The 23,940-nt window shown below is 42.3% G+C and overlaps 1 protein-coding gene and 1 long non-coding RNA gene across 9 annotated transcripts in view; both read right to left on the minus strand.

Annotated features, from left to right (window-relative positions):
- The window catches only part of LOC115122193 (uncharacterized), a 40,124-nt gene extending 16,516 nt beyond the window's left edge, over positions 1 to 23,608 (minus strand). Inside the window, exons 1-7 of one of the 6 annotated variants that reach the window (XR_010464580.1) lie at positions 23,488 to 23,608; positions 19,452 to 21,455; positions 19,124 to 19,284; positions 18,815 to 19,046; positions 18,149 to 18,275; positions 16,336 to 16,433; positions 13,004 to 16,255 (exon numbers count right to left, since the gene is read on the minus strand). The gene's annotated coding sequence lies outside the window, so the exon portion shown is untranslated. Of the gene's footprint in view, positions 1 to 13,003; positions 16,256 to 16,335; positions 16,434 to 18,148; positions 18,276 to 18,814; positions 19,285 to 19,451; positions 21,456 to 22,166; positions 22,817 to 22,881; positions 22,983 to 23,024; positions 23,264 to 23,487 lie in introns of those variants that run through there. The other 5 variants (XR_010464579.1, XR_010464582.1, XR_010464581.1 and 2 more) reach the window with 5 other exon arrangements.
- On the minus strand, positions 517 to 9,717 carry LOC115122195 (uncharacterized). 3 transcript variants are annotated; one of them, XR_010464577.1, is made up of 8 exons: positions 4,433 to 9,717; positions 2,819 to 4,355; positions 2,563 to 2,731; positions 2,245 to 2,440; positions 1,568 to 2,156; positions 1,127 to 1,221; positions 914 to 996; positions 517 to 818 (listed from the first exon to the last, which is right to left on the minus strand). It is a non-coding gene; the product is annotated as an uncharacterized LOC115122195 (long non-coding RNA). The 3 variants fall into 3 exon arrangements; XR_010464576.1 differs by having other exon boundaries at positions 2,563 to 4,355; XR_010464578.1 differs by having other exon boundaries at positions 910 to 996; positions 2,563 to 4,355.
- Positions 23,609 to 23,940: the final 332 nt, after the last annotated feature.

Raw genomic sequence — 23,940 nt, forward strand, 5'->3', positions numbered from 1 at the left:
AGGTGTGGCTGGCTTCCAGTGTGTCAAGAAGCAGTGCAGCTCGGGTCATGTTTCGGAAGACGCATGGCTCTCGACCTTCACCTCTCCCGAGTCCGTACGGGAGTTGCAGTGATGGGACAAGACTGTAACTACCAAGTGCGGAGAAAAAGGGGTAAACGGTATAAATAAAGTGTCTAGTAGTACAATCAAGCTGTTTCCAAAGTTTACTGTTGAGTATATTCAACCCTAGCTAAAAGCCTATAGGCCTATTTATTAAAAAGTTCACCACTTTAAGTCCGAAATTGTAGTGAGAACATTGTCACATGTTTAATTTGTATTTATTTTATTTAACCTTTATTTACTAGGCAAGTCAGTTTTACAGTTCATATTTACAATGATGGCCTACCAAAGGGCAAAATACCTCCTGCGGGGACGGGGGCTAATATAATATATATTAATACAAATCCCATATACCTTAACTGAAGTAAAAAAGTAACCACTAATTTTATCAAAGCTTTGTGTACTGTATTTTAGGCTATAACCATGTAAGATTCGTAAAAATCATATGGTTTAGATCTGTGAAGATATAGAATATAAAATGTTCTTAAAACAGTTAAGATCAGTGGCTCTACCTACAAAAGTCAAAAGTACTACAATAGGTCATATTTCATCACTTCACATGACAATTTACATTTCAGAACCATGAGCTTATATCTTTCTGAAATACATTTTTCAGACCAGGCCTTGAATTCCAGCCCTTTTTCTTGGCCAACATGTAGACACATCCAAAGAGATCGGGGAGCATCTTCATTAGGTCAACCAATTCTAAATCCTCAGCACTGCAGAGGGAGAAACAAAACACTTAGCTACCTGGAATGGTAAGACAGTTAAATGTTTTAGTACGGGGAAGAAGAAAAAAACCAGTCTTACATACTAGTGCTCATGGAGCGTAGTAACCCCAACATGTTCAGGGTAGGGCTTTCTGCCATCCATCTTTATCATCAATTTAGACAGCAGCTGTGAACACAAAACAATCTGTAAATTGTGTAGCCTCTGAGCTTTCTACACTCTGCCAGGGGAGAGGGTATTCATGCTTTTAATATACATGTACAGGTACACACATTTAATAAAATGACAACTGGTTCACCTTGGATCTCCACTGACAGAAGGTTGTCTCCATAGCACTTCTAGAAGCTCTTGGGCAGCATTACGACACTTCCCATCCTCTCATTCCCAACTCTCCTGGAAGACAACAATGTACAGTGGAAGTGTCTAGTCATACATTCATGTACTCAGTTTAATGCATATACTTCAGCATTCTCTCATTTTGCCCAAGCATCCTATGCATCTGAATATTATAAACTAATTATTTTCATTATGCACGTTACAGTATTATCATTGTGTTATAATTGTGTCACTGTCAATCATTGTGTCATTCTTACTGGAATCCTGATCCATAAATGTTTTGTCCTTATCTCCTTATGTTTAGCTTTAGTTTGTGTGTTGAATGCAAGGTATGCAATGTGGTTAATTGTCATATTCATTACAGTGCCATACTAATAAAACCTTTCAATTGACAAGGATTTACCTGTGGTTTCCAGAAGGAGGGATGATTCAGGGTCTCCACTGTAGTCTTAATTTTTCATCCACGCAAAGTGATCCTCCAGTGACCAGATATTGTGCTAAAAGCAGTCTTCCAGTCATCCTCCTCCCTGATGCAGATGAGATTGTATGTACTCCGCAGGTCCAATTTGGTTAAAAAATAAAAAGGTTAAACTGAGCCCCGCAGAGCTCTTTGATGGCTGCCGGCAACAATGGGAGAGGGTAACGGTACTTGGTGATGTCATTGAGTCCTCTAATATATACATAGGCGTAAACCTCCATCCTTGGCCACGAAGAATTAGCCTGCGGACACGGGAGAAGTGGACGTGCGGATGAAACCTTGTTGGAGCGCCTCATGAATGTCCTCTTCGATGGCCTGGGTTTCAGCCACCGACAGAGGGTAGATGCATCTGCATGGGGGCGCAGTGAGTAGTTTGATGTGTCTGATGGTCCCGGAACCTAATTACTGACTATCGAGGGCATGAACCAGGAAAGGCGAGGAGAGCGGGTATTAGTTGAAGTTGAGGCAAAGGTCTGGTCAATAAAGTTCCCCGCAGCACAGGAATCCACTATTGCTGTAGAAACAGTACATGAGGGACAGTCAAGTAGTACAATCACCACCAAAAAGAGTTTTGCAGAAAGGGATGTAGAGGGGATACTCACATCTGCCCCAGGAAGTAAAAGATCAAGTGACCATCCCTCTACACTTGTGGATCCCGAGTTGGGCCGTATCGGACACTGCTGGAGCAGGTGCCCACGATAGAGACAGAGCCCCAGCTATCGCCGCCTGCATTGCTCCACTGCGGGGAGGCAAGTGACCCCTACCCCCGTGGGTTCAGGCTCTGATCCAAAGTGTTACCTGAGGGAGGGAGAGAAGTGATGAGTGCCGATGCTCCCAGGCCACTGGATGTTGCTACTGTCCAGATGATGAGTGCGTACTCAGCAGTCATCTGGTCCTCCGTAGTTGGAGTAGGCACTCACCCCTCTCTGCCCTCCAGTGGATGATCGAAGATACCTCTGAACCGAGCCATGAACCCTGCATACGAATCCAGCTCCTCTCCCAGACATCTATGGCCCATTCCAATGCCCACCCAGTCAGCAGAGAAATAACCGTGGCAACCTTGGACCTCTCGGCAGTAGGAGTTCCCATCTGGTGCGAAAAGTAGAATACTGTAGTCAGAAGCCACAGCATTTACATGGGGTGCTGTCATATTTATCCAGGAGGGACATCGCTGACCTGCACAGTTAGCTGAATGGGCTGGTGGTAGAGTATCCTCCACTAGTTGAAGGCAACTCCTCTCTGGTATGTTCAAGACGTTGAACACTGCGAAGAGCCTCTTCCATAGCCGTCCCTAGTTGTGCCCGCTGGTCATGGTGATTACAAAGTAGGTATCCCTGCTTGTCGACCATCTGCTGTTTCCATTTTGTGAGGCAGTATTCTGTAACCTAGATGCTGGGAGTCAAGTTGAATAGCGCAAGTACCATAGACCAATACGGCATAGCGTCTAGACATGAACAAAATAATACAATAATGCCCAGGGAAAGAACCTAAGGGAGTGCCAGATAAAGGGGAGGTATAACGTGAGGTAATGGAGTACAGGTGTGCTTAATGAAGCACAGGTGAGCGTAGTGATGAATGCCAGGTGCGCGTAATGATGGTTCCCAGGACCGGTGGTTAGTAAACCAGCGATGTCGAACACTGGAGGGGAGGAGCAGGAGTAGACGTGAGAAAGGTAGAGGAGATGAGACAGAATCAAATGCTCTTTGTGGTTAACAGTAGCAGTGGTTTATGAAGCCAACGTGGCTATAAGTTCTAAGTAAAAGACGCAAAAACAAACCTTTAAGAACGGGAAGCATATAAAAGTACACATAGAACAAATCTACTGCTTTTAGACTGGCGTTCAACAAGAATGACAGATCTATAACTCACAGTTGTATGTGAAATTGGTGAGGTTGCCCAAAACATGTAGCATGTAAATCTTGGTGGGGCAAACAAAACCAAAAAGACGTGCGATGCATGCCAGCAACGCCAGTACAGAGCACAACAGTAAACAAAACCAAAAAGACGTGGGATGCATGCCAGCAACGCCAGTACAGAGCACAACAGTAAACAAAACATGAATTGCACTATACCAGTGACAAACTGTGCCCAGAAACGGTACATAAAGCTGTCCCAACAACAGAGTCCCAACAGCAGTCCCAACACTTTACCACTGACACACCAGAGTATCAGTATTCAGCCTCATTTACTTATTTTTAAAAAACATAGCTGATATGGCTGACTCGTTTAAACAAATGTGGTTTCTACTGACAATTGATGTACAAACTATGGCATAAGGGGACAACAAGCAGATGAGGCAATCCGTGATTTCGATTAAGACATTAATGAGCGAGCTAAGATGGACATAGCCAATATAACTATTTGTTCAGCACTTTTAAAATGTATGTCGTGGAAATATTTGGTCAATCATATTTCACAAATACCGGAGCACGTGAGTTCAAATATACTTTTTATTACGTCATAATAAAAGCCGAGCTGGATCATGAATACAACTGCCTTCCAGTCTTGGCACAGACTTCTTATACATTTGTCTCTCATCAGGGTCTTCATTGATCATCCACTCAATGAGGTCTTTTGTCACCTCGTCTGCCACATGTTCTAGTGTGTAAGTCCCCTTGATTATGTTTCGATTCTGTTCAAGTTCCTCACCAAGTGGACCTTCAAAGGGGTGGTGTCCACCAGAAAGAACGTAGTATACCAACATCCCAGCCACCTGAAATTTCAACAATCATTCAGTCCATCGCTCTACAAACAGGAAATAATCTTTATTCTATCTTCACGTTGCTCAACCTGTATGTCAGAGCTCCTCTTATATCCAGAGCCTTGTTTGTCTAATGTCTCCTTGGCCATCCAGCATTTTGTTCCTGCAGGGACTGTGTATAGAGTTGTTTGTTCCACTGTCAATCTGCGACTTATGCCAAAATCTGCCAATTTTGCATTTCCATTGATATCTGTTAAGGATAAATAATATCACAATATCATGCTTTTCATAATTATATGTACTAGAAAATGAGTTTAAAATACTGCATATGCAATTTTTTAACACATAATGGTGAAAAACATGTATTAGATTTAGAGTGAAAGGCTTAACTGTGCAATGCTATAGTATCTCTCACCTATCAAAACAGAGGTTTGATATCCCGATGAAGGACTTGGTAGTTGGACAATGAAGGACACTTAAACTGCGGAGCACCTCTTGAGTGATTTTAATCAGGGCACGAGTGTCGTCCTTGGACAGGTGTGTATTAATGTACTCATCCAGAGTGTATTCACAGAGCTGAAGAGCAAGATAACCAAAGAAACTGTCTTCTGCAAAGTCCATGTATCTCACAATACAGCTACTGTCAAGCTTTGGAAGACGAAAAAATCCTTCCTCCCTCTTGAGAAACTGATAGTTTGACCTGATCATTCTCTTTATAGCTACTTCAGTGCCATCATCCCTCAGGCCCAAGAAGACCTCAGATCCATCACTTCCCTTTGCTATGCGAAAGTAATTATCATAATGTATTAGAGTGAGGTTTCCTACTTTATAACATGTACATTCATCCACGTTGGCAAGCTTCTCTAACTGTGTCTCCCACCGCTTGCTGACTTTGAGCCATTTGCGCTGTAATGGTGACGTGTCAGTGGTGGGGTGGAACGGCTTGACACTAGAACACTCATCAAGGCCAGATTCCTCAACAGCAGTAGATGAAGTATTGAAGGCTAAACAGGTTTTATTTTCTTGTGTGTCTGTCTCTTCTTTTGGTATGTCTTGTTTTTCTGCCGTTCTCTTCATCTTCTTCTTCTTCTTCTTGTTGGTTTCTGATAAATAACTATCTTTTGAATCTTCACTTGCTGACTTGGAGACAGAATGTTGTCCGTTTAAGGACTTGTTTAAATCTCTCTTACTTTCAGGTTTTCATCCCATCCCCAGATAAGTAGTTCTTCGGGTACCGGAGTCAGTCCCAGAGAGCTGATGTAACCAGGAACACAACTAAATGTGTAAAGATCTGCTAGCAATGCATAGGCATACATCTTCAATTCATAGGGATAACCCTTCCTCTGTGTGCATGGGACAATGTGCTTGCATATTTCCTCAAGGTCAGAGTTGCTCCAACGATCCTTGTCTTTTGTCTTCTGTGTGATGCAACAGAGCGTAACAATGATCAATGGAACAAGATAATCTTCTGTTTTAGAGGAAAGCAGTTTCACTAACTCAGGAATTAGGGTAAGTGACACCTCATTAGGTATTTCCTTCATGGAGCAAACAACTCTATCTAAGGATTTCAATGCAATTGTCCTAAAAAGCTGAGGAATTGTAGACAGACGTTTGCTTACATCTTCAACATAGTAATCTAGTTTATTGGAGTCGTTCAACCATGTAATGGCTGTCTGGGGGTATTTTTCTGCATATGGACCTTCAATGTTAAAGCACATGTCAACCATAGTAAGGTGGGTTTGGGGGTTCACCTGTAGAAGGTTCTGGGCAAAGCTGCTGAACACTTCTGTTGGGGATGTTTGTTTTACTGCTTTCACAAAATTTTAAAAAATCTTGATTTTGGAAAATAACTCACTCTCTTTAGCAAAGTTTTCAATTATTGTGGCCAATTTCAGATCAATTGCAGGATGGATGTCATGATTTAGCCACATTACAGCTCCAGATTCGAGCAACTTCTTCACAACATCCTCTCTGTCATGTGCTAATTGAATTGGAGAGAACTTTGGTTTTACAGGTAGGCCTGTTTCTACTAGACCATTTGGATCTGCCTTTGCTTCCAGTAATGTTGTCACTATATTCACTGGAACTTTACGCAGTCCAGCATAATGCAGTGGTGCTAAATATCTCTTTGATGGTTTGTTGGGGTCAGCACCTTTTCCCAGAAGAAATGTACAAATCTCCTGATTTGCAAATGCAACAGCAGCAATTAAAGGGGTTACTTCATCTTGTAACTCAACACAAGGGTACAATGCATCGATGTCCTTGCCTCTAATCAATTTCTTCAGTCTCTCCAGATTATTCTTAATAATGCACTTGATAATAGGATTTGTTGGCTCTGAGATAACCAGTCTGGCCAGGAGTTCTTGAAAATCAATCTTGTGTTTTTAAATGGGCCTTGGGATCTTGTCACAGTATCTCTGTGCATTCAAATTGGCATCAATAAAATGCAATTGTGTTTGTTGTCCGTAGCTTATGCCTGCCGATACCATAACCCCACCGCCACCATGGGGCACTCTATTCAAAGTTGACATCAGTAAACCACTCGGCCACAAGACGCCATACACGTGGTCTGCGGTTGTGAGACCTTATGGTAGAGAAATGAACATTAAATTCTCTGGCAACCGCTCTGGTGGACATTCCTGCAGTCACCATATCAATTGCAGGCTCCCTCAAAACTTGAGACATCTGTGGCATTGTGTTGTTTGACAAAACTGCACATTTTATTGTCCCCAGCACAAAATGCACGTGTAATGATCATGCTGTTTAATCAGCTCCTTGATATGCCACACCTGTCAGGTGGGTGGATTGTTGGCAAAGGAAAAATATTCACTGACAGGGATGTAAAACATTGAGAGAAATAAGCTTTTTGTGTGTATGGAAAATTTCTGGGGTATTTTATTTCAGCTCATGAAACCAACACCTTATATGTTGCTTTTCTACAACCCAAATGGGCTTTATTGCTTGATTCATATGGCATCTTTATAAATTGAGTGGTTTGAGCCCTGGATGTTGATTGGCTGACAGCCGTGGTATATCAGACCGTATAACACAGGTATAACAAAACATATATTTTTACTGCTCTAATTACGTTGGTAACCAGTTGATAATAGCAATAAGACGCCTCTGGGGTTTGTGGTACATGGCCAATATACCACAGCTAAGGGCTGTGTACAGGTACTCCGCAAGTTGAGTTGCTCTTAAGAACAGCCCTTAGCCATGGTATATTGGCCATATACCACACCCCCTCGGACCTTATTGCTTAATTATAAACTGGGTGGTTCGAGCACTGACAGCTGTGGTATATCAGACCGTATACCACAGGTATGACAAAATATTTATTTTATACTGCTCTAATTACTTTGGTAACCAGTTTATAACAGCAATAAGGCACCCCAGAGGTTTGTGGTATATGTCCAATATACCACGGCTAAGGGCTTTATCCAGGCACTCGGGTCGTGAAAGAACAGGCTTGCAAAGAACAGCCTTTAGCTGTGGTATATTGGCCATATACCAGTTTATAAAAATCGACCCTGGACTCGACTCTGCCACACGAGCATGCTTTTGCAGCACAGTCGATAGCGCGTTGGATTTTGGGCTAGAAGGTCGAAGGTTCGAGACCTGCTCTCTGCCTGTTTCATTACAGTACTATTGCGAGACTTTTGGAAAAGCTCATTTTAATAGTTTCAAATGCGGAGGATTTGTAGTCTCCACTATAACATAACTCGGAAAGAGAAACATTCACTGGACTGTGCCAAAACATAACTCGGAAAGAGAAACATTCACTGGACTGTGCCAATAGCCTTAAATCTATTTAAAATGTACATACCTCTAAGAGTTCTTAAGAGGAGAAAGGCTGAAGTTAATGCCCGCTCTACTGACGCTGAAGAAACATCGGCCGCGTTCGAGAGCATCAAAACGACTGCAGGCGACTGTCTACTGACTGATCTACAAATCACCTTGCATCATAAGTAACGACTCATTATTATTTACTAAAAAGTCAGTCAGTCACAATTTACCCATTATACATTGCGCTTTTGACTCTTGAACACATACATGGCTAGAAGGCTCATTTGACAAAAGCTGTATCCCTTCTAGCCATTAACCTCGAACACGGCCATTAACTGTTCTTCCTGAAATCAGAGAGGAAGAACCGATAGAACAATGAGACAGATATTTCACCGGATGTAAAAATGTGAAGCATCCGCTTGGCGTTTCCACTCACTACCAAATATTGTAGTAAGAAGAAGCCGGCAGTGGGAGAAGATGGATTTTGGTCAACATTCTGCACATTTTCTCATCGATTATTTATTTCAGTACAGTTTTCTGTAACCAAAACTATAATCTGTTATGAAGAAGGTGGACAACGTTTTGTAGAATTTAACCTTTGCTAAGGTTGTAAAAACATTGCTTTGTTTAGAAGGAATGCAAAGGCGAATTGAGTTATTGCACATGCGAACTCTGAGTAGGCGTTCCCTAACGGAAATATGCAGATGCATGCCAAAACAGGCTAATAGGATCCCGCTAGCTCGTGCTTGACTCTTTATTTATTTTTATTTAACTAGGCAAGTCAGTTAAGAACACATTCTTATTTACAATGACAGCCTAGGAACGGTGGGTTAACTGCCTTGTTCAGGGGTAGAACTACAGATTTTTACCTTGTCAGCTCGGGGATTCGATCTCCTTTTTTGTTCTGGCCACTGTTACTCATTTGTTCCCATTGGAAACAGGCTGTGGTCTATCTTGGTTTAGTTATAAAAAGTATTTGTAGGAAGAGGCGAAGCCCGAAAGAAGAGCTTGTAAACCCAGAGGCGAGACTTTCTGGGACGCTTGTGAAGGTGGCTAAAAGAGCCCTCCTTTGATCTGTGGTGCATGTGGGGGGAGTCCGTTTTTGGCGGGGCAGCAGACTCTTTTTGTTGCATTCCACCCAGAGAGGATGCCCACTAGGGGGCCATTGCCGTGTCTGAATCCTGGCTCAGGAAGGCCACCAAAAATTCTGAGATTTTCATACCCAACTATAACATTTTCCGTCAAGATAGAACCGCCAAAGGGGGAGGAGTTGCAGTCTACTGCAGAGATAGCCTGCAAAGTAATGTCATACTTTCCAGGTCCATAGCCAAACAGTTCGAACTACTAATTTTAAAAATTACTCTCTCCAGAAATAAGTCTCTCACTGTTGCCGCCTGCTACCGACCCCCCTCAGCTCCCAGCTGTGCCCTGGACACCATTTGTGAATTGATCGCCCCCCATCTACCTTCAGAGTTTGTTCTGTTAGGTGACCTAAACTGGGATATGCTTAACACCCCGGCAGTCCTACAATATAAGCTAGATGCCCTCAATCTCACACAAATCATCAAGGAACCCACCAGGTACAACCCTAAATCTGTAAACAAGGGCACCCTCATAGATGTCATCCTGACCAACTGGCCCTCCAAATACACCTCCGCTGTCTTCAACCAGGATCTCAGCGATCACTGCCTCATTGCCTGTATCCGCTACGGAGCCGCAGTCAAACGACCACCCCTCATCACTGTCAAACGCTCCCTAAAACACTTCTGTGAGCAGGCCTTTCTAATCGACCTGGCCCGGGTATCCTGGAAGGACATTGACCTCATCCCGTAAGTTGAGGATGCCTGGTCATTCTTTAAAAGTAACTTCCTCACCATTTTAGATAAGCATGCTCCGTTCAAAAAATGCAGAACTAAGAACAGATATAGCCCTTGGTTCACTCCAGACCTGACTGTCCTCGACCAGCACAAAAACATCCTGTGGCGGACTGCAATAGCATCGAATAGTCCCCGCGATATGCAACTGTTCAGGGAAGTCAGGAACCAATACACGCAGTCAGTCAGGAAAGCTAAGGCCAGCTTCTTCAGGCAGAAGTTTGCATCCTGTAGCTCCAACTCCAAAAAGTTCTGGGACACTGTGAAGTCCATGGAGAACAAGAGCACCTCCTCCCAGCTGCCCACTGCACTGAGGCTAGGTAACACGGTCACCACCGATAAACCCATGATTATCGAAAACTTCAACAAGCATTTCTCAACGGCTGGCCATGCCTTCCGCCTGGCTACTCCAACCTCGGCCAACAGCTCCGCCCCCCGCAGCTACTCGCCCAAGCCTCTCCAGGTTCTCCTTTACCCAAATCCAGATAGCAGATGTTCTGAAAGAGCTGCAAAACCTGGACCCGTACAAATCAGCTGGGCTTGACAATCTGGACCCTCTATTTCTGAAACTAACTGCCGCCATTTTCGCAACCGCTATTACCAGCCTGTTCAACCTCTCTTTCATATCGTCTGAGATCCCCAAGGATTGGAAAGCTGCCGCAGTCATCCCCCTCTTCAAAGGGGGAGACACCCTGGACCCAAACTGTTACAGACCTATATCCATCCTGCCCTGCCTATCTAAGGTCTTCGAAAGCCAAGTCAACAAACAGGTCACTGACCATCTCGAATCCCACCGTACCTTCTCCGCTGTGCAATCTGGTTTCCGAGCCGGTCACGGGTGCACCTCAGCCACGCTCAAGGTACTAAACGATATCATAACCGCCATCGATAAAAGACAGTACTGTGCAGCAGTCTTCATCGACCTTGCCAAGGCTTTCGACTCTGTCAATCACCATATTCTTATCGGCAGACTCAGTAGCCTCGGTTTTTCGGATGACTGCCTTGCCTGGTTCACCAATTACTTTGCAGACAGAGTTCAGTGTGTCAAATCGGAGGGCATGCTGTCCGGTCCTCTGGCAGTCTCTATGGGGGTGCCACAGGGTTCAATTTTCGGGCCGACTCTTTTCTCTGTATATATCAATGATGTTGCTCTTGCTGCGGGCGATTCCCTGATCCACCTCTACGCAGATGACACCATTCTATATACTTCCGGCCCGTCCTTGGACACTGTGCTATCTAACCTCCAAACAAGCTTCAATGCCATACAACACTCCTTCCGTGGCCTCCAACTGCTCTTGAACGCTAGTAAAACCAAATGCATGCTTTTCAACCGTTCGCTACCTGCACCCGCGCGCCTGACCACCATCACCACCCTGGATGGTTCCGACCTTGAATATGTGGACATCTATAAGTACCTAGGTGTCTGGCTAGACTGTAAACTCTCCTTCCAAACTCATATCAAACATCTCCAATCGAAAATCAAATCAAGAGTCGGCTTTCTATTCCGCAACAAAGCCTCCTTCACTCACGCCGCCAAACTTACACTTGTAAAACTGACTATCCTACCGATCCTCGACTTCGGCGATGTCATCTACAAAATTGCTTCCAACACACTGGATGCAGTTTATCACAGAGCCATCCGTTTTGTCACTAAAGCACCTTATACCACCCACCACTGCGACCTGTATGCTCTAGTCGGCTGGCCCTCGCTACATATTCGTCGCCAGACCCACTGGCTCCAGGTCATCTACAAGTCCATGCTAGGTAAAGCTCCGCCTTATCTCAGTTCACTGGTCACGATGGCAACACCCACCCGTAACACGCGCTCCAGCAGGTGTATCTCACTGATCATCCCTAAAGCCAACACCTCATTTGGCCGCCTTTCGTTCCAGTTCTCTGCTGCCTGTGACTGGAACGAATTGCAAAAATCGCTGAAGTTGGAGACCTTTATCTCCCTCACCAACTTCAAACATCTGCTATCTGAGCAACTAACCGATCACTGCCGCTGTACATAGTCTATCGGTAAATAGCCCACCCATTTTTACCTACCTCATCCCCATACTGTTTTTATTTATTTTATTTTCTGCTCTTTTGCACACCAATATCTCTACCTGTACATGACCATCTGATCATTTGTCACTCCAGTGTTAATCTGCAAAGTTGTGGTTATTCGCCTACCTCCTCATGCCTTTTGCACACAATGTATATAGACTCTGAGCGAGGGGCGGAGCCTGGAGATATTTCGGAAGTGGAAGAATGCTGTCGGGGTGTTGGTTTTTATGTGGGGTTCGAAAGAGAGGGAATTGCCCAGGGAGACACAGGCTTTTGACTTGTGTTTAGAGGGACCAGGAAGTCATCTATGGTAATGCTTGGAGAGGGTGGATTTGGAGCCAATGAGCATAACCTCTGTCTTCTTGTTGTTGAATTTGAGGAGGTTCATGCTCATCCAGCTCTGGGTGTCGTGAAGGCAGCTGATGAGGGAGGGGAGTGGTGGGTTTGGTGGAGGGGTAGAGCTGGCTTCTCATCAGAATAGCAGTGGAAGTCAACTTTGATGTGACATTCATTGTTGAGCAAGGTCTTTGCACATGAGTGATTTACAGGAATGAGGTCCACGGTTTGAATCATAAGTGAAATATATTCAGAAATCTATTACTTAAAATTATGCGGTACACTACAAATCACTTATCAATCCATAATCATTCAGCAGCTGTGAGATGGATGTCTATGTAATTAGTAATGAGTGTATCTAGTCACACATCAAGCTGCCCTCAATCCTATATAACTAGTACACAGTAATACATGTAGTATCAACACTGTTCTGAGTTGTGCTGTTATCTAACAACCAATACTTCTAGACTAAGTACATAACGGTTATTATGGAAGTACAAAATGATACCGTGTTTCCTAATTAGTTTCCTAGTGAACAGTAAGAAAGCATTTTTATCTAGCCCGGCACTATCACACCTGAATTGACTGGCCAACGAATCACAAAGCCCTTGATATTTTTTTACCTTTATTTTACTAGGTAAGTCAGTTAAGAACAAATTCTTATTTTCAATGACGGCCTAATGCAATCAGTTGTATCTGATGTGCCTGAGATATATTTCAAATACAGATTTATTCTGTAGCACCAATATCTTTCATCATCAATATTAGAGTCACATCTCTATAATCCCTATTGCAGCGCTCCACAATAATCAAAAAATATTTTCAGCTCTAATGCTCATACAATGATCCTATCACCAATATATACTTATTAGCTTTCACTTTAAAAAAAAATATATAAGGTCATAGGTTTAGGGAGATGTGCCCAGGGAGAAGGAGAGCTGGTCCTGGCTTGGGGTCATACTTTTGCCATACTTAAGATTCAACTACCAGGCTGCCATTACTGGAAATGTAGTCCTCTCAAGGCACACTGACTTTTACAAATAATCAGAATCTTCTGGCCACTGGGAAAAACTGGGAATTGACAAAAAAATCCCACCCAACCAATAATGAGATGCACCTGGGCGCAATCACAGGTGACGCATGTCACACCAAAAAAAAAAAAAAAAAAGTCGACTTGGGTATTCCGTAATGTTAGAGAACAATTTAAAAGTGAATTGTTTCATTACGCATGTATTCTTCATTGCGTAAAACAATTAGTATTCCAACATATTTAGAAAGTATCACATTTTAGGGAAAACCCAGATGCAGACAGTGTCGAAGCAACAAAAGTTTATTACTAGAACAGCGGGCAGGCAAAAAGACAGGTCAAGCCCAGGCAGTAGTCAGTAATCCAGATCAGAGTCCAGAAGGTAGCGAATGGCAGGCAGACTCAGGCAGAGGTCAGTAATCCAGTGTGGTGGGGCAAGGTACAGAACGGCAGGCAGGCTTGGAGTCAGGGCAGGCAGGCTTGGAGTCAGGGCAGGCAGGCTTGGAGTCAGGGCAGGCAGGCTTGGAGTCAGGGCAGGCAGGCTTGGAGTCAGGGCAGGCAGGCTTGGAGTCAGGGCAGGCAGGCTTGGAGTCAGGGCAGGCAGGCTTGGAGTCACGGCAGGCAGGCTTGGAGTCACGGCAGGCAGGCTTGGAGTCACGGCAGGCAGGCTTGGAGTCACGGCAGGCAGGCTTGGAGTCACGGCAGGCAGGCTTGGAGTCACGGCAGGCAGGCTTGGAGTCACGGCAGGCAGGCTTGGAGTCACGGCAGGCAGGCTTGGAGTCACGGCAGGCAGGCTTGGAGTCACGGCAGGCAGGCTTGGAGTCACGCAGGCAGAATGGTCGGAACCAGGAACTATAGAAAATACAGGTGCAAGGGGGAAACTACTGGTTTCCTTGACAAACACGAACTGACACAGAGAACACAGGTATAAATACATGGGATAATGAGGGGAGATGGGACACACCTGGTGGGGGGTGGAGACAAGGACAAAGACAGGTGAAACTGATCAGGGTGTGACAGAAAGAGGTTAAGCTACGCATGACTAAGTCACTGAAAAGTGTCTGCTTAATGGCGTATATTATCAGACAGTATATTATTAGAGAATATTATGTGGACTATGTCTTTATAATATTGATACAGTCATGGGTCACGTGCATGATTGTGTTTATAACTGACTTTATCTGGCTTGTTGGTCAGTTGAATATCTGGTAAAATAGTGAAACATGGTGTGCTCGCCTTGGCTCTGTCACAGTAGAACTGTATCCCGCAGCGCTGGAGCAACAGTGCCCACTGCGTTGTACCATCACATCTGTACAATAAACTGGAGATTCGTGCCAGTTTTGATCCGTTTTTGTGTGCTTCTTTGGGGTACTGCACTGCTAAAAGCAACGTCTCCTATGGAGCGGAGCCTGGGTCAAGGCAGGATGAGGAGGCCATTGTTAGAGTGCAGTGAGCAGGTCGGGAATCTAGGGGTGCAAATGGTCAGTAAGGTATGTTTAGCGCCAGCGCATTCAGTGCATCGTAGGTGAGCATGAACAGTTTGAAGGTGATCCTGTATGGTTCAAATACGCCAATAGCTCACAATACTTTCACCACAACAATATCTTCTGTTATAGTTGACATCAGTATACAATATTGTCATCTCAGGTGACCTGACAACCCTCAGTGGCAGGTTGGGGAGTTGAGGTGGAAATTCCAGACGATGACTGAGGAGTTCAGGGAGTCAAGGGATAAAGGACAGATGGCTGAAGACATTAGGGCTAGGAGAGTGGATGACCATATAAAGCAATTTAAAGCCCAGCTCAGAGTAAGACGTTAGGATGGCAGCCTAACACTATATTTTAGCCCACACTTTTTAGCCTCTAATTTGTAGTTTCAAAATGTTTCATATGTTGTTTATTGGACCCTTATTAGGTATCACTTAAATTAGATTTCAGCAACCCTCCAGTCGTTTGAACCAGCAACCCTGCAGCTATTGGTTCTTACTTAAAAGCTGCAAATAAGTGCCTGATAAGTGTGGGTTAAATGTGTTTCTGTTTTAGAACCTCACATAGGGTAAGATGGCAGTTTTATATTGCTCTTTGATAGCCTTTATTATATTGAGAGAGGTGCATTAACATTTTACTGTGGTGTTTCATGAATTTTAAAAAAAAAATTAAAAAGTTGATCACTACATTTGTAACCTTCACAGTTCTATCCACAAGAGGGCGTCACAGTGCCTCCATTGTATTTCTCATTTTGGTGATCACAACTCATCCATTGATAGATCACGGATTTAAGAAATACAATCAGGTTTCAATGCACTCTTGGACAGACTTCATTTTCATATCAAGCAAAACACAGATAGAAAAAAAACATGTCAATACTTTGATCCAGACATCCCTGAAATCTCATACAGATCATTTATATTAATACAAATCCCATATACCTTAAGTGAAGACAGTTTTAAAAAAAGTAATCACATCATTTTACCAAAGCTTTGTGAGTACTGTATTTTTGTAGTAACTCCCATAATATGTAGGCTATAACCATGTAAGATCATTATTTGTAAAAATCATATGGATATTAGATCTATCAGTGAAAATATAGAATATAAAATGTCCTTGAGACAGTTAAAATCATTGCCTCTACCAACAAAGTCAAAAGTATTACAATAGTTCATATTTCATCAGTTCAAATGACAGTTTACATTTCAGAATCATGAGCTTAGATCTCTCTGAAACACATTTTTCAGACCAGGCCTTGAATTCCAGCTCTGTTTCTTGGCCAACATGTAGACGCATCCAAAGAGATCAGGGAACATAGTCATCAGGTCAACAGATTCTAAAACCTCAGCACTGCAGAAGGAGAAACAAAATCAGCCACCTTCAAATGGTAAGACAGTGAAACATTTTAGTACGGGGGAAAACAGTCTTACTTGTGCTCATGGAGGTTGCGTATGAAGCGTAGTAACCCCAACATGTTCTCAGGGTAGGGCTGTTTGCCATCCATCTTTTTCATCAATTCAGAGGGCAGCTGTGATCACAAAACAATCTGTAAATTGTGTAGCCTCTGAGCTTTCAAAACGCTCTGCCAGGGGAGAGGGTACTCCCACACTTTTGCATTAGTGTATACATGTTTTAATATACATGTACAGGTATATACAGTGGGGCAAAAAAAGTATTTAGTCAGCCACCAATTGTGAAAATTCTCCCATTAATAAAGATGAGGCCTGTAATTCGTACACTTCAACTATGACAGACAAAATGAGATTTTTTTTCTCCAGAAAACCACATTGTAGGATTTTTAATTACTTTATTTGCTAATTATGGTGTTAAATAAGTATTTTGTCACCTACAAACAAGCAAGAGTTCTGGCTCTCACAGACCTGTAACTTCTTTATGAGGCTCTCTGTCCTCCACTCGTTACCTGTATTAATGGCACCTGTTTGAACTTGTTATCAGTATAAAAGACACCTGTCCACGACATCAAACAGTCACACTCCAAACTCCACTATAGCCAAGACCAAAGAGCTGTCAAAGGACACCAGAAACAAAATTGTAGACCTGCACCAGGCTGGGAAGACTGAATCTGCAATAGGTAAGCAGCTTGGTTTGAAGAAATCAACTGTGGGACTAATTATTAGGAAATAGAAGACATACAAAACCACTGATAATCTCCCTCGATCTGAGGCTCCACGCAAGATCTCACCCAGTGGGGTCAAAATGATCATAAGAACGGTGAGCAAAAATCCCAGAACCACACGGGGGAGCCTAGTGAATGACCTGCAGAGAGCTGGGACCAAAGTAACACACTACGCCGCCAGGGACTCAAATCCCGCAGTGCCTGCTTAAGCCAGTACATGTCCAGGCCCGTCTGAAGTTTGCTAGAGAGCATTTGGATGATCCAGAAGAAGATTGGGAGAATGTCATGTGGTCAGATGAAACCAAAATATAACTTTTTGGTAAAAACTCAACTCGTCGTGTTTGGAGGACAAAGAATGCTGAGTTGCATCCAAAGAACACCATACCCACTGTGAAGCATGAAAGTGGAAACATCATGCTTTGGGGCTGTTTTTCTGCAAAGGGACCAGGACGACTGATCCGGTGTAAAGGAAAGAATGTATGGGGCCATGTATTGTGAGATTTTGAGTGAAAACCTCCTTTCATCAGCAAGGGCATTCATTGGAAGATGAAACGTGGCTGGGTCTTTCAGCATGACAATGATCCCAAACACACCGCCCGGGCAACGAAGGAGTGGCTTCGTAAGAAGCATTTCAAGGTCCTGGAGTGGCCTAGCCAGTCTCCAGATCTCAACCCCATAGAAAATCTTTGGAGGGAGTTGAAAGTCCGTGTTGCCCAGCAACAGCCCCAAAACATCACTGCTCTAGAGGAGATCTGCATGGAGGAATGGGCCAAAATACCAGTGTGTGAAAACCTTGTGAAGACTTACAGAAAACGTTTGACCTCTGTCATTGCCAACAAAGGGTATATAACAAAGTATTAAGATAAACTTTTGTTATTGACCAAATACTTTTTTTCCACCATAATTTGCAAATAAATTTATTAAAAATCCTACAATGTGATTTTCTAAAAAAAAAAAAACTAATTTTGTCTGTCATAGTGTAAGTGTATCTATCATGAAAATTACAGGCCTCTCATCTTTTTAAGTGGGAGAACTTGCACAATTGGTGGCTGACTAAATATTTTTTTGCCACACTGTACATTTTATAAAAATGACATCTGGTTCACCTTGGATCTCCACTGACAGAAGGTTCTCTCCGTAGCACTTTGTTTCAGAGCTTCTAGAAGTTTTTGGTCAGCGTCGCTATACTTCCCGACCTCCTCATTCCCAATTATTCTCAAGTACTCAACTCTCCTGAAAGACAACAATATACAGTAAAAAATGTCTAGTCATACATTCATGTACTTTGTGTCCTCAGTTTAATGCATATACTTTAGCATCGTCTCTTATTTTGCCCAAGCTAAAGCATCCTATACATCGGAATAATATGAACTCATTATTTTCATTATGCACGTACAGTATTATCATTGTGTCAATCATTCTGTCACTATTACTGGAATACTGATCCCAAAATGTTTTGTCCTTATGTTTAGCTTTAGTTTGTGTGTTAAATGCAATGTATGAAATGTGGTGCGATATCCCTACTAAATAGCTCAAGCTAATGTTCCTATCGACCCAGTAAGGCCAGCAGGCTACTCTCTTTATTGGTTGTAACTTATGGAAGTTGTATGGTCAATTTGCTTTGTTATTTAAACGCCACTTTAAACATGTACATGACACAGCAACAACATTTCCCCATGGGGACAATAAAGTCAGTAAAGTTCATTATTATTATTCATTATACAGGGTGCCATACTAACAAACAACTTTAAGTGACAAATAAAGATTTTCACCTCTGTGGTTTCCAGAAGAGGGATGATTCAGGGTCTCCTCCACTGTAGGTCTCCCAGCAGGGTCTTCATTGATCATCCACTCAATGAGGTCCTTCGCAACCTCGTCTGCCACATGTTCTAGTGTGTAAGTCCCCTTGATTATGTTTTGATTCTGTTCAAGTTCATCACCAAGTGGACCTTCAAAGGGGTGGTGTCCACCAGAAAGAACGTAGTATACCAACATCCCAGCCACCTGAAATTTCAACAATCATTCAGTCCATCGCTCTACAAACAGGAAATTATCTTTATTCTATCTTCACTTTGCTCAACCTGTATGTCAGAGCTCCTCTTATATCCAGAGGCTTGTTTGTCTAACATCTCCTTGGCCATCCAGCATTTTGTTCCCGCAGGGACTGTGTGTAGAGTTGTTTGTTCCACTGTCAATCTGCGACTTATGCCAAAATCTGCCAATTTTGCATTTCCATTGATATCTGTTAAGGATAAATAATATCACAATATCATGCTTTTCATAAGTATAGATACTAGAAAATGACTTTATGATACTGCATATGGATTTTAAATCCATAATGATGAAAGCCATGTTTTATATTTAGTGGGAGTGAAAGGCTGAACTGTGCAATGCTATAGTATCTCTCACCTATCAAAACATTCTGAGGTTTGATATCCCGATGAAGGACTTTGGTAGTTGGACCATGAAGGACACTTAAACTGCGGAGCACCTCTTGAGTGATTTTCATCAGGGCATGAGTGTCGTCCTTGGACAGGTGTGTATTAATGTACTCATCCAGAGTGTATTCACAGAGCTGAAGAGCAAGATAACCAAAGAAACTGTCTTCTGCAAAGTCCATGTATCTCACAATACAGCTACTGTCAAGCTCTGGAAGATGAAAAAATCCTTCCTCACTCTTGAGAAACTGATAGTTTGACCTGATCATTCTCTTTATAGCTACTTCAGTGCCATCATCCCTCAGGCCCAAGAAGACCTCAGTTCCATCACTTCCCTTTGCTATGCGAAAGTAATCATCATTATATATAAGATTGAGGTTTCCTACTTTATAAACTTTACTTTCATCCACGTTGGCAAGCTTCTCTAACTGTGTCTCCCACCGCTTGCTGACTTTGTGCCATTTGCGCTGTAATGGTGACGTGTCAGTGGTGGGGTGGAATGGCTTGACACTAGAACACTCATCAAGGCCAGATTCCTCAACAGCAGTAGATGAAGTATTGAAGGCTAAACAGGTTTTATTTTCTTGTGTGTCTGTCTCTTCTTTTGGTATGTCTTGTTTTTCTGCCGTTCTCTTCATCTTCTTAATCTTCTTCCTCTTCTTCTTCTTGGTTTCTGACAAATGACTGTCTTTTGAATCTTCACTTGTTGACATGGAGACAGAACGTTGTCTGTCTAAGGTCATGTTTAGATCTCTCAGCTTTACTTTCAGGTTTTCATCCCTTCCCCAGTTAAGTAGTCCTTCAGGTACCAGAGTCAGTCCCAGAGAGCTGATGTAACCAGGAACACAACTAAATGTGTAAAGATCTGCTAGCAATGCATAGGCATACATCCTCAATTCATAGGGATAACCCTTCCTCTGTGTGCATGGGACAATGTGCTTGCATATTTCCTCAAGGTCAGAGTTGCTCCAACGATCCTTGTCTTTTGTCTTCTGTGTGATGCAATAGAGCGTAACAATGATCAATGGCACAAGATAATCTTCTGTTTTAGAGGAAAGCAGTTTCACTAACTCAGGAATTAGGGTAAGTGACACCTCATTAGGTATTTCCCTCATTGCGCAAACAACTCTATATAAGGATTTCAATGCACCTGCCCTAAACTTCAGAGGAACTGTGGACAGACGTTTGCTTACGTCTTCAACATAGGAAACTAGTTTCTTGGAGTCGTTCAACCATTTCATGGCTTTCTGGAAGTATTCGTCTTCATTTGCACCTTCAACGTTAAAGCACATGTCAATCATTGTGAGGTGGGTTTGTGGGTTCTCCTCTAGTAAGTGAAGATCATAGTGCTTGAAAACATCTGTTGGGGATGTTTGTTTTATTGCTTGTGCAAAATGTAAAAAAAGCTTGATTTTGGAAAAGAACTCACTCTCTTTAGCAAAGTTTCCAATTATTCTTGCCAATTTCTGATCAATTGCAGGATGGACGCCATGATTTAGCCACATTAAAGCTCCAGATTTGAGAAGCTCCTTCACAATATCCTCTCTGTCATGTGCTAATTGAATTGGAAATAATTGTTGTTCTGCTAGACCATTTGGATCTGCCTTTGCTTCCAGTAATGTTGTCACAATATTCACTGGAACTTTACGCAGTCCAGCATAATGCAGTGGTGCTAAATATCTCTTTGATGGTTTGTTGGAGTCAGCACCTTTTCCCAGAAGAAATGTACAAATCTCCTGATTTGCAAATGCAACAGCAGCAATTAAAGGGGTTACTTCATCTTGTAACTCAACACAAGGGTACAATGCATTGATGTCCTTGCCTCTAATCAATTTCTTCAGCCTCTGCAGATTATTATTAATAATGCACTTGATAATAGGATCTGTTGGCTCTGAGATAACCAGTCTGGCCAGGAGTTCTTGAAAATCAATCTTGTGTTCCATAACTCCTGACGATTTTATCTACGCAGGGATATCTGAGGAAGAAAAGCAATGTGGTGAGTACAGTGAACTGTTCAATTAAATACAAATAATTCTGGGACATAAAGTAGGCCTGACCTTTTATTATTTTATATATCTATTCTACACTTATACTGAACAAAACTATAAAAGCAACCATTTTAAATGTGCCTCAGGATCTCGTCACAGTATCTCTGTGCATTCAAATTGCCATCGATAAAATGCAATTGTTTGTTGTCCGTAGCTTATGCTTGCCATTTCCATATCCACACCGCCAACATGGGGGACTCTGTTCAAAGGGACATCAGTAAACTGTGATATATGGGTCTGATATAGCACGGCTGTCAGCCAATCAGCATTCAGGTTTTAACCACACAGTTTATAAGAATCTTCATAAACTGGGTGATTCGAGCCCTGAATGCTAACTGGCTGACAGCCGTGGTATATCAGACCGTATACCACGGGTATGACAAAACATTTATTTTACTGCTCTTATTATGCTGGTAAACAGTTTATAATAACAATAAGGGACCTTGTGGGTTTGTGATATATGGCCAATATACCACAGACAGGGGCTGTGTCCAGGCACTAGAACAGCCCTTAGCCGTGTTATATTGGCTATATACCACACCTCCTCGAGCCGTATTGCTTAAATATAGAACACATTTTTAGGCTATATAAGAACCCTTTTCTAGGCTCTCTTTTTTATCTTCTAAGAGTGTACTTACTGTACATTACAATTGGGTAGAGTTCATTAGGAGAATAATACAATTCCTGTACTGTTTTCTCAAATTGTCTGCCACAGTGGAAGCGTCATAATACCCTTAACATCTCTGAAATGGTTCCAACAGTTTTTCGGCCATTCAATTTCACATTGCTTGCGCTCCAAACACTTAAAAGACACACCCTATCCCCTCAGCCCACAAATGAAGTGGACACTTCTGATGACGTGTCATGACATCTTACGAGTATACACTTGCAGGGCAAGAGAGGAAGGATTTTTTTCCTTTTCTATCGTTGGTAAAAACACCACATTTTCTAACCGTACAAAAATAAATTGAACTGTATTTTAAGACAATTAAATGCTCTACTAACAAAAAAGCTGTACGAATAATAAGTGTATGCATGTCCCTTAAGGTCCTTGTGTAATGTGAAATTCTACCCCCTAGGCCAATTGTCCTTTGTATATTATGTATATATATACACAATGTGTTCCCACATTTACTTTCTGTATTGATTTGTTGTTAATAGAAACATTTTTTCAAATATGGAATCATTTTTGACTGCCCTTGCCCAGAAATTCATCACTTGTTCATCCCACAATGATTGTTTTCAGCCACAGGTAGCTTATACAATCATCGCGAATTGAATTACCGATATGAACATAATTGGACACTCGCAAACTCCATTAAAAAATAGGGCATACGTTGCAAACGTCCTTACTTTGGCTAATCATTTGAACCGACGACAAATATGGTTGAGGGACTTTCTCCTCCCCTCCAAGGACTGAAGGTTTAGGGCTGTCTACTTTGAGTTTGAAACACAACCATTTAATTCAATTAATTGTGTGTTTGTTGTAGGCTTACCTTGGCGTGACGTTCTGATAAACCGTGTATTCCCTTCAATTTATTCCCCAAAAATTGCTATGCTAAATATTTATAAAAGTTAACACGTCCGAGAGAGATTTGCGCGGTTATCAATGTGCCACCCCAGGGTAAGCCTACACGAAACACAGATCTTATATGAAATAGTTTTAAACACCCAGATGGAAAAATAAATGGCGAAATAACAAATGGAACGATTTCCGGGTTTTATGATTCATACTGTGGCACTAATAAAACATGCAGTTTGACAGCTCTGGTGCATACCAACTAAATGTGTGGTGGTTTACCTGACTAAGGTACGGTTGACAGACTTTTGGAAAAAACAAACATTTTAATAGTTTCAAATACGGAGGATGTGTTGTTTCCACTAACATAACTTGGAAAGAGCAACATTCACTGGACTGTGCCAATAGCTTCAAAAATCTATTAAAGTAAAAGTACATACCCCTTAGTTCTTTAGATGAGAACGGCTGAAGTTACAGTGCCCGCACTACTGATGCGGAAATAACATCGGCCGCGTTCGAGAGCACCAAAGCGACTGTTGACTGACTGATCGAAAAAATCACCCAAACACGGACATTAACGGTGCTTCCTTAAATCACAGCGGAAGAGGCGTAGCCCAAACGCAGAGTTTGTAAACCCTGTTGCGCAACATCGCGATACTTTCGGGAACCCTTGGACGCACAATCGGCCCAGCGTCGTCCGGGTTAGGGGAGTTTAGCCGGACTTAATGTACTTTTAATTATAAAAATTGTATGTATATGTTTTTATTAACAACAAATCAATACAGGAAGTACATGTGGGAACACAAGTATATATAAATAATATACAAAGGACATTTTTTACATTTATATTTTTTTATGTTTTATTAACATTACATTACATTTACATTTAAGTC

Source organism: Oncorhynchus nerka, linkage group LG8 (genome assembly GCF_034236695.1).
Source record: "Oncorhynchus nerka isolate Pitt River linkage group LG8, Oner_Uvic_2.0, whole genome shotgun sequence".
NCBI lineage: Eukaryota > Metazoa > Chordata > Actinopteri > Salmoniformes > Salmonidae > Oncorhynchus > Oncorhynchus nerka.